This window comes from Cavia porcellus, unplaced genomic scaffold (assembly GCF_034190915.1).
Source record: "Cavia porcellus strain 051 isolate PalLab524CR breed Dunkin Hartley unplaced genomic scaffold, mCavPor4.1 scaffold_44, whole genome shotgun sequence".
In the NCBI taxonomy this organism is placed as follows: domain Eukaryota; kingdom Metazoa; phylum Chordata; class Mammalia; order Rodentia; family Caviidae; genus Cavia; species Cavia porcellus.
Window position 1 is genome coordinate 6968936 of NW_026947527.1, and position 12725 is coordinate 6981660.

Below are 12725 nucleotides of genomic sequence, written 5' to 3' on the forward strand. Positions count from 1 at the left end.
CACCTATACAATGCGCACCACCCCGTGATGTTTTTCTCACTCCTACTAGTGAATGTGATGTAACACACACCCATACAATGCACACCACCCTGTGATGTTTTTCTCACTCCTACTAGTGAATGTAATGTAACACACACCCAAACAATGCGCACCACCCCGTGATGTTTTTCTCACTCCTACTAGTAAATGTAATGTGACACACACCCAAACAATGCGCACCCCCCCTGATGTTTTTCTCACTCCTACTAGTGAATCTAATGTAACACACACCCATACAATGCGCACCACCCCGTGATGTTTTTCTCAATCCTACTAGTGAATGTAATGTAACACACACCCATACAATGCGCACCACCCCGTGATGTTTTTCTCAGTGGTACTAGTAAATCTAATGTAACACACACCCATACAATGCGCATCACCCCGTGATGTTTTTCTCACTCCTACTCGTGAATCTAATGTAACACACACCCATACAATGCGCACCACCCCGTGATGTTTTTCTCACTCCTACTAGTGTATCTAATGTAACACACACCCATACAATGCGCACCACCCCGTGATGTTTTTCTCACTGCTACTAGTGAATCTAATGTAACACACACCCATACAATGCGCACCACCCCGTGATGTTTTTCTCACTGCTACTAGTGAATCTAATGTAACACACACCCATACAATGCGCACCACCCCGTGATGTTTTTCTCACTGCTACTAGTGAATGTAATGTAACACACACCCATACAATGCGCACCACCCCGTGATGTTTTTCTCACTCCCACTAGTGAATCTAATGTAACACACACCCATACAATGCGCACCACCCCGTGATGTTTTTCTCACTCCTACTAGTGAATGTAATGTAACACACACCCAAACAATGCGCACCACCCCGTGATGTTTTTCTCACTCCTACTAGTGAATCTAATGTAACACACACCCATACAATGCGCACCACCCCGTGATGTGTTTCTCACTCCTACTAGTGTATGTAATGTAACACACACCCATACAATGCGCACCACCCCGTGATGTTTTTCTCACTCCTACTAGTGAATGTGATGTAACACACACCCATACAATGCACACCACCCTGTGATGTTTTTCTCACTCCTACTAGTGAATGTAATGTAACACACACCCAAACAATGCGCACCACCCCGTGATGTTTTTCTCACTCCTACTAGTGAATGTAATGTAACACACACCCATACAATGCGCACCACCCCGTGATGTTTTTCTCACTCCTACTAGAGGATGTAATGTAACACACACCCATACAATGCGCACCACCCCGTGATGTTTTTCTCACTCCTACTAGTGAATCTAATGTAATACACACCCATACAATGCGCACCACCCCGTGATGTTTTTCTCACTGCTACTAGTGAATGTAATGTAACACACACCCATACAATGCGCACCACCCCGTGATGTTTTTCTCGCTGCTACTAGTGAATGTAATGTAACAAACACCCATACAATGCGCACCACCCCGTGATGTTTCTCTCACTCCTACTAGTGAATCTAATGTAACACACACCCATACAATGCGCACCACCCCGTGATGTTTTTTTCACTGCTACTAGTGAATCTAATGTAACACACACCCATACAATGCGCACCACCCCGTGATGATTTTCTCACTCCTACTAGTGAATGTGATGTAACACACACCCATAAAATGCGCACCACCCCGTGATGTTTTTCTCACTCCTACTAGTGAATGTAATGTAACACACACCCAAACAATGCGCACCACCCCGTGATGTTTTTCTCACACCTACTAGTGAATCTAATGTAACACACACCCATACAATGCGCACCACCCCGTGATGATTTTCTCACTCCTACTAGTGAATGTGATGTAACACACACCCATACAATGCGCACCACCCCGTGATGTTTTTCTCACTCCTACTAGTGAATGTAATGTAACACACACCCAAACAATGCGCACCACCCCGTGATGTTTTTCTCACTCCTACTAGTGAATCTGATGTAACACACACCCATACAATGCGCACCACCCCGTGATGTTTTTCTCACTCCTACTAGTGAATGTGACGTAACACACACCAATACAATGCGCACCACCCCGTGATGTTTTTCTCACTCCTACTAGTGAGTGTAATGTAACACACACCCAAACAATGCGCACCACCCCGTGACGTTTTTCTCACTCCTACTAGTGAATCTAATGTAACACACACCCATACAATGCGCACCACCCCGTGATGTTTTTCTCACTCCTACTAGTGAATGTAATGTAACACACACCCAAACAATGCGCACCACCCCGTGATGTTTTTCTCACTCCTACTAGTGAATGTGATGTAACACACACCCATACAATGCGCACAACCCCGTGATGTTTTTCTCACTCCTACTAGTGAATGTGATGTAACACACACCAATATAATGCGCACCACCCCGTGATGTTTTTCTCACTCCTACTAGTGAGTGTAATGTAACACACACCCAAACAATGCGCACCACCCCGTGATGTTTTTCTCACTCCTACTAGTGAATCTAATGTAACACACACCCAAACAATGCGCACCACCCCGTGATGTTTTTCTCACTCCTACTAGTGAATCTAATGTAACACACACCCAAACAATGCGCACCACCCCGTGATGTTTTTCTCACTCCTACTAGTGAATCTAATGTAACACACACCCATACAATGCACACCACCCCGTGATGTTTTTCTCACTCCTACTAGTGAATCTGATGTAACACACACCCATACAATGCGCACCACCCCGTGATGTTTTTCTCACTCCTACTAGTGAATCTGATGTAACACACACCCATACAATGCGCACCACCCCGTGATGTTTTTCTCACTCCTACTAGTGAATCTGATGTAACACACACCCATACAATGCGCACCACCCCGTGATGATTTTCTCATTCCTACTAGTGAATGTGATGTAACACACACCCATACAATGCGCACCACCCCGTGATGTTTTTCTCACTCCTACTAGTGAATGTAATGTAACACACACCCAAACAATGCGCACCACCCCGTGATGTTTTTCTCACTCCTACTAGTGAATCTGATGTAACACACACCCATACAATGCGCACCATCCCGTGATGTTTTTCTCACTCCTACTAGTGAATGTGATGTAACACACACCCATACAATGCGCACCACCCCGTGATGTTTTTCTCACTCCTACTAGTGAATGTAATGTAACACACACCCAAACAATGCGCACCACCCCGTGATGTTTTTCTCACTCCTACTAGTGAATCTAATGTAACACACACCCATACAATGCGCACCACCCCGTGATGTTTTTCTCACTCCTACTAGTGAATCTAATGTAACACACACCCATACAATGCGCACCACCCCGTTATGTTTTTCTCACTGCTACTAGTGAATCTAATGTAACACACACCCATACAATGCGCACCACCCCGTGATGTTTTTCTCACTGCTACTAGTGAATGTAATGTAAAACACACCCATACAATGCGCACCACCCCGTGATGTTTTTCTCACTCCTACTAGTGAATCTGATGTAACACACACCCATACAATGCGCACCACACCGTGATGTTTTTCTCACTCCTACTAGTGAATCTGATGTAACACACACCCATACAATGCGCACCACCCCGTGATGATTTTCTCACTCCTACTAGTGAATGTGATGTAACACACACCCATACAATGCGCACCACACCGTGATGTTTTTCTCACTCCTACTAGTGAATGTAATGTAACACACACCCATACAATGCGCACCACCCCGTGATGTTTTTCTCACTCCTACTAGTGAATCTGATTTAACACACACCCATACAATGCGCACCACCCCGTGATGTTTTTCTCACTCCTACTAGTGAATGTGACGTAACACACACCAATACAATGCGCACCACCCCGTGATGTTTTTCTCACTCCTACTAGTGAGTGTAATGTAACACACACCCAAACAATGCGCACCACCCCGTGACGTTTTTCTCACTCCTACTAGTGAATCTAATGTAACACACACCCATACAATGCGCACCACCCCGTGATGTTTTTCTCACTCCTACTAGTGAATGTAATGTAACACACACCCAAACAATGCGCACCACCCCGTGATGTTTTTCTCACTCCTACTAGTGAATGTGATGTAACACACACCCATACAATGCGCACAACCCCGTGATGTTTTTCTCACTCCTACTAGTGAATGTGATGTAACACACACCAATACAATGCGCACCACCCCGTGATGTTTTTCTCACTCCTACTAGTGAGTGTAATGTAACACACACCCAAACAATGCGCACCACCCCGTGATGTTTTTCTCACTCCTACTAGTGAATCTAATGTAACACACACCCAAACAATGCGCACCACCCCGTGATGTTTTTCTCACTCCTACTAGTGAATCTAATGTAACACACACCCATACAATGCGCACCACCCCGTGATGTTTTTCTCACTCCTACTAGTGAATCTAATGTAACACACACCCATACAATGCACACCACCCCGTGATGTTTTTCTCACTCCTACTAGTGAATCTGATGTAACACACACCCATACAATGCGCACCACCCCGTGATGTTTTTCTCACTCCTACTAGTGAATCTGATGTAACACACACCCATACAATGCGCACCACCCCGTGATGTTTTTCTCACTCCTACTAGTGAATCTGATGTAACACACACCCATACAATGCGCACCACCCCGTGATGATTTTCTCATTCCTACTAGTGAATGTGATGTAACACACACCCATACAATGCGCACCACCCCGTGATGTTTTTCTCACTCCTACTAGTGAATGTAATGTAACACACACCCAAACAATGCGCACCACCCCGTGATGTTTTTCTCACTCCTACTAGTGAATCTGATGTAACACACACCCATACAATGCGCACCATCCCGTGATGTTTTTCTCACTCCTACTAGTGAATGTGATGTAACACACACCCATACAATGCGCACCACCCCGTGATGTTTTTCTCACTCCTACTAGTGAATGTAATGTAACACACACCCAAACAATGCGCACCACCCCGTGATGTTTTTCTCACTCCTACTAGTGAATCTAATGTAACACACACCCATACAATGCGCACCACCCCGTGATGTTTTTCTCACTCCTACTAGTGAATCTAATGTAACACACACCCATACAATGCGCACCACCCCGTTATGTTTTTCTCACTGCTACTAGTGAATCTAATGTAACACACACCCATACAATGCGCACCACCCCGTGATGTTTTTCTCACTGCTACTAGTGAATGTAATGTAAAACACACCCATACAATGCGCACCACCCCGTGATGTTTTTCTCATTCCTACTAGTGAATCTGATGTAACACACACCCATACAATGCGCACCACACCGTGATGTTTTTCTCACTCCTACTAGTGAATCTGATGTAACACACACCCATACAATGCGCACCACCCCGTGATGATTTTCTCACTCCTACTAGTGAATGTGATGTAACACACACCCATACAATGCGCACCACACCGTGATGTTTTTCTCACTCCTACTAGTGAATGTCATGTAACACACACCCATACAATGCGCACCACCCCGTGATGTTTTTCTCACTCCTACTAGTGAATCTGATGTAACACACACCCATACAATGCGCACCACCCCGTGATGTTTTTCTCACTCCTACTAGTGAATGTGATGTAACACACACCCATACAATGCCCACCACCCCGTGATGTTTTTCTCACTCCTACTAGTGAATGTAATGTAACACACACCCAAACAATGCGCACCACCCCGTGATGTTTTTCTCACTCCTACTAGTGAATCTAATGTAACACACACCCATACAACGCGCACCACCCCGTGATGTTTTTCTCACTCCTACTAGTGAATCTAATGTAACACACACCCATACAATGCGCACCACCCCGTGATGTTTTTCTCAATCCTACTAGTGAATGTAATGTAACACACACCCATACAATGCGCACCACCCCGTGATGTTTTTCTCATTGGTACTAGTAAATCTAATGTAACACACACCCATACAATGCGCACCACCCCGTAATGTTTTTCTCACTCCTACTCGTGAATCTAATGTAACACACACCCATACAATGCGCACCACCCCGTGATGTTTTTCTCACTCCTACTAGTGTATCTAATGTAACACACACCCATACAATGCGCACCACCCCGTGATGTTTTTCTCACTGCTACTAGTGAATCTAATGTAACACACACCCATACAATGCGCACCACCCCTTGATGTTTTTCTCACTGCTACTAGTGAATCTAATGTAACACACACCCATACAATGCGCACCACCCCGTGATGTTTTTCTCACTGCTACTAGTGAATGTAATGTAACACACACCCATACAATGCGCACCACCCCGTGATGTTTTTCTCACTCCCACTAGTGAATCTAATGTAACACACACCCATACAATGCGCACCACCCCGTGATGTTTTTCTCACTCCTACTAGTGAATCTAATGTAACACACACCCATACAATGCGCACCACCCCGTGATGTTTTTCTCACTCCTACTAGTGAATCTAATGTAACACACACCCATACAATGCGCACCACCCCGTGATGTGTTTCTCACTCCTACTAGTGAATGTAATGTAACACACACCCATACAATGCGCACCACCCCGTGATGTTTTTCTCACTCCTACTAGAGGATGTAATGTAACACACACCCATACAATGCGCACCACCCCGTGATGTTTTTCTCACTCCTAATAGTGAATCTAATGTAACACACACCCATACAATGCGCACCACCCCGTGATGTTTTTCTCACTGCTACTAGTGAATGTAATGTAACACACACCCATACAATGCGCACCACCCCGTGATGTTTTTCTCACTCCTACTAGTGAATCTAATGTAACACACACCCATACAATGCGCACGACCCCGTGATGTTTTTCTCACTCCTACTAGTGAATCTGATGTAACACACACCCATACAATGCGCACCACCCCGTGATGATTTTCTCACTCCTACTAGTGAATGTGATGTAACACACACCCATACAATGCGCACCACCCCGTGATGTTTTTCTCACTCCTACTAGTGAATGTAATGTAACACACACCCAAACAATGCGCACCACCCCGTGATGTTTTTCTCACTCCTACTAGTGAATCTGATGTAACACACACCTATACAATGCGCACCACCCCGTGATGTTTTTCTCACTCCTACTAGTGAATGTGATGTAACACACACCCATACAATGCACACCACCCTGTGATGTTTTTCTCACTCCTACTAGTGAATGTAATGTAACACACACCCAAACAATGCGCACCACCCCGTGATGTTTTTCTCACTCCTACTAGTAAATGTAATGTAACACACACCCAAACAATGCGCACCCCCCCTGATGTTTTTCTCACTCCTACTAGTGAATCTAATGTAACACACACCCATAGAAGGCGCACCACCCCGTGATGTTTTTCTCACTCCTACTAGTGAATCTAATGTAACAACACCCATACAATGCGCACCACCCCGTGATGTTTTTCTCACTCCTACTAGTGAATGTAATGTAACACACACCCATACAATGCGCACCACCCAGTGATGTTTTTCTCACTGCTACTAGTGAATGTAATGTAACACACACCCATACAATGCGCACCACCCCGTGATGTTTTTCTCACTGCTACTAGTGAATCTAATGTAACACACACCCATACAATGCGCACCACCCCGTGATGTTTTTCTCACTCCTACTAGTGTATCTAATGTAACACACACCCATACAATGCGCACCACCCCGTGATGTTTTTCTCACTGCTACTAGTGAATCTAATGTAACACACACCCATACAATGCGCACCACCCCTTGATGTTTTTCTCACTGCTACTAGTGAATCTAATGTAACACACACCCATACAATGCGCACCACCCCGTGATGTTTTTCTCACTGCTACTAGTGAATGTAATGTAACACACACCCATACAATGCGCACCACCCCGTGATGTTTTTCTCACTCCCACTAGTGAATCTAATGTAACACACACCCATACAATGCGCACCACCCCGTGATGTTTTTCTCACTCCTACTAGTGAATCTAATGTAACACACACCCATACAATGCGCACCACCCCGTGATGTTTTTCTCACTCCTACTAGTGAATCTAATGTAACACACACCCATACAATGCGCACCACCCCGTGATGTGTTTCTCACTCCTACTAGTGAATGTAATGTAACACACACCCATACAATGCGCACCACCCCGTGATGTTTTTCTCACTCCTACTAGAGGATGTAATGTAACACACACCCATACAATGCGCACCACCCCGTGATGTTTTTCTCACTCCTAATAGTGAATCTAATGTAACACACACCCATACAATGCGCACCACCCCGTGATGTTTTTCTCACTGCTACTAGTGAATGTAATGTAACACACACCCATACAATGCGCACCACCCCGTGATGTTTTTCTCACTCCTACTAGTGAATCTAATGTAACACACACCCATACAATGCGCACGACCCCGTGATGTTTTTCTCACTCCTACTAGTGAATCTGATGTAACACACACCCATACAATGCGCACCACCCCGTGATGATTTTCTCACTCCTACTAGTGAATGTGATGTAACACACACCCATACAATGCGCACCACCCCGTGATGTTTTTCTCACTCCTACTAGTGAATGTAATGTAACACACACCCAAACAATGCGCACCACCCCGTGATGTTTTTCTCACTCCTACTAGTGAATCTGATGTAACACACACCTATACAATGCGCACCACCCCGTGATGTTTTTCTCACTCCTACTAGTGAATGTGATGTAACACACACCCATACAATGCACACCACCCTGTGATGTTTTTCTCACTCCTACTAGTGAATGTAATGTAACACACACCCAAACAATGCGCACCACCCCGTGATGTTTTTCTCACTCCTACTAGTGAATGTAATGTAACACACACCCAAACAATGCGCACCCCCCCTGATGTTTTTCTCACTCCTACTAGTGAATCTAATGTAACACACACCCATAGAAGGCGCACCACCCCGTGATGTTTTTCTCACTCCTACTAGTGAATCTAATGTAACAACACCCATACAATGCGCACCACCCCGTGATGTTTTTCTCACTCCTACTAGTGAATGTAATGTAACACACACCCATACAATGCGCACCACCCCGTGATGTTTTTCTCACTGCTACTAGTGAATGTAATGTAACACACACCCATACAATGCGCACCACCCCGTGATGTTTTTCTCACTCCTACTAGTGAATCTAATGTAACACACACCCATACAATGCGCACCACCCCGTGATGTTTTTCTCACTGCTACTAGTGAATGTAATGTAACACACACCCATACAATGCGCACCACCCCGTGATGTTTTTCTCACTGCTACTAGTGAATGTAATGTAACACACACCCATACAATGCGCACCACCCCGTGATGTTTTTCTCACTGCTACTAGTGAATGTAATGTAACACACACCCATACAATGCGCACCACCCCGTGATGTTTTTCTCACTGCTACTAGTGAATGTAATGTAACACACACCCATACAATGCGCACCACCCCGTGATGTTTTTCTCACTGCTACTAGTGAATCTAATGTAACACACACCCATACAATGCGCACCACCCCGTGATGTTTTTCTCACTCCTACTAGTGAATCTAATGTAACACACACCCATACAATGCGCACCACCCCGTGATGTTTTTCTCACTCCTACTAGTGAATGTAATGTAACACACACCCATACAATGCGCACCACACCGTGATGTTTTTCTCACTCCTACTAGAGGATGTAATGTAACACACACCCATACAATGCGCACCACCCCGTGATGATTTTCTCACTCCTACTAGTGAATGTGATGTAACACACACCCATACAATGCGCACCACCCCGTGATGTTTTTCTCACTCCTACTAGTGAATGTAATGTAACAGACACCCAAACAATGCGCACCACCCCGTGATGTTTTTCTCACTCCTACTAGAGGATGTAATGTAACACACACCCATACAATGCGCACCACCCCGTGATGTTTTTCTCACTCCTACTAGTGAATCTGATGTAACACACACCCATACAATGCGGACCACCCCGTGATGTTTTTCTCACTGCTACTAGTGAATCTAATGTAACTCACACCCATACAATGCGCACCACCCCGTGATGTTTTTCTCACTGCTACTAGTGAATCTAATGTAACACACACCCATACAATGCGCACCACACCGTGATGTTTTTCTCACTGCTACTAGTGAATGTAATGTAACACACACCCATACAATGCGCACCACCCCGTGATGTTTTTCTCACTCCTACTAGTGAATGTAATGTAACACACACCCATACAATGCGCACCACCCCGTGATGTTTTTCTCACTCCTAGTAGTGAATCTAATGTAACACACACCCATACAATGCGCACCACCCCGTGATGTTTTTCTCACTCGTACTAGTGAATCTAATGTAACACACACCCATACAATGCGCACCACCCCGTGATGTTTTTCTCATTCCTACTAGTGAATGTAATGTAACACACACCCATACAATGCGCACCACGCCGTGATGTTTTTCTCACTCCTACTAGAGGATGTAATGTAACACACACCCATACAATGCGCACCACCCCGTTATGTTTTTCTCACTCCTACTAGTGAATCTAATGTAACACACACCCATACAATGCGCACCACCCCGTGATGTTTTTCTCACTCCTACTAGTGAAACTGATGTAACACACACCCATACAATGCGCACCACACCGTGATGTTTTTCTCACTCCTACTAGTGAATCTGATGTAACACACACCCATACAATGCGCACCACCCCGTGATGATTTTCTCACTCCTACTAGTGAATGTGATGTAACACACACCCATACAATGCGCACCACACCGTGATGTTTTTCTCACTCCTACTAGTGAATGTAATGTAACACACACCCATACAATGCGCACCACCTCGTGATGTTTTTCTCACTCCTACTAGTGAATCTGATGTAACACACACCCATACAATGCGCACCACCCCGTGATGTTTTTCTCACTCCTACTAGTGAATGTAATGTAACACACACCCATACAATGCGCACCACCCCGTGATGTTTTTCTCACTCCTACTAGTGAAACTGATGTAACACACACCCATACAATGCGCACCACACCGTGATGTTTTTCTCACTCCTACTAGTGAATCTGATGTAACACACACCCATACAATGCGCACCACCCCGTGATGATTTTCTCACTCCTACTAGTGAATGTGATGTAACACACACCCATACAATGCGCACCACACCGTGATGTTTTTCTCACTCCTACTAGTGAATGTAATGTAACACACACCCATACAATGCGCACCACCTCGTGATGTTTTTCTCACTCCTACTAGTGAATCTGATGTAACACACACCCATACAATGCGCACCACCCCGTGATGTTTTTCTCACTCCTACTAGTGAATGTGATGTAACACACATCCATACAATGCCCACCACCCCGTGATGTTTTTCTCACTCCTACTAGTGAATGTAATGTAACACACACCCAAACAATGCGCACCACCCCGTGATGTTTTTCTCACTCCTACTAGTGAATCTAATGTAACACACACCCATACAACGCGCACCACCCCGTGATGTTTTTCTCACTCCTACTAGTGAATCTAATGTAACACACACCCATACAATGCGCACCACCCCGTGATGTTTTTCTCAATCCTACTAGTGAATGTAATGTAACACACTCCCATACAATGCGCACCACCCCGTGATGTTTTTCTCAGTGGTACTAGTAAATCTAATGTAACACACACCCATACAATGCGCATCACCCCGTGATGTTTTTCTCACTCCTACTCGTGAATCTAATGTAACACACACCCATACAATGCGCACCACCCCGTGATGTTTTTCTCACTCCTACTAGTGTATCTAATGTAACACACACCCATACAATGCGCACCACCCCGTGATGTTTTTCTCACTGCTACTAGTGAATCTAATGTAACACACACCCATACAATGCGCACCACCCCGTGATGTTTTTCTCACTGCTACTAGTGAATCTAATGTAACACACACCCATACAATGCGCACCACCCCGTGATGTTTTTCTCACTGCTACTAGTGAATGTAATGTAACACACACCCATACAATGCGCACCACCCCGTGATGTTTTTCTCACTCCCACTAGTGAATCTAATGTAACACACACCCATACAATGCGCACCACCCCGTGATGTTTTTCTCACTCCTACTAGTGAATGTAATGTAACACACACCCAAACAATGCGCACCACCCCGTGATGTTTTTCTCACTCCTACTAGTGAATCTAATGTAACACACACCCATACAATGCGCACCACCCCGTGATGTGTTTCTCACTCCTACTAGTGTATGTAATGTAACACACACCCATACAATGCGCACCACCCCGTGATGTTTTTCTCACTCCTACTAGTGAATGTGATGTAACACACACCCATACAATGCACACCACCCTGTGATGTTTTTCTCACTCCTACTAGTGAATGTAATGTAACACACACCCAAACAATGCGCACCACCCCGTGATGTTTTTCTCACTCCTACTAGTGAATGTAATGTAACACACACCCATACAATGCGCACCACCCCGTGATGTTTTTCTCACTCCTACTAGAGGATGTAATGTAACACA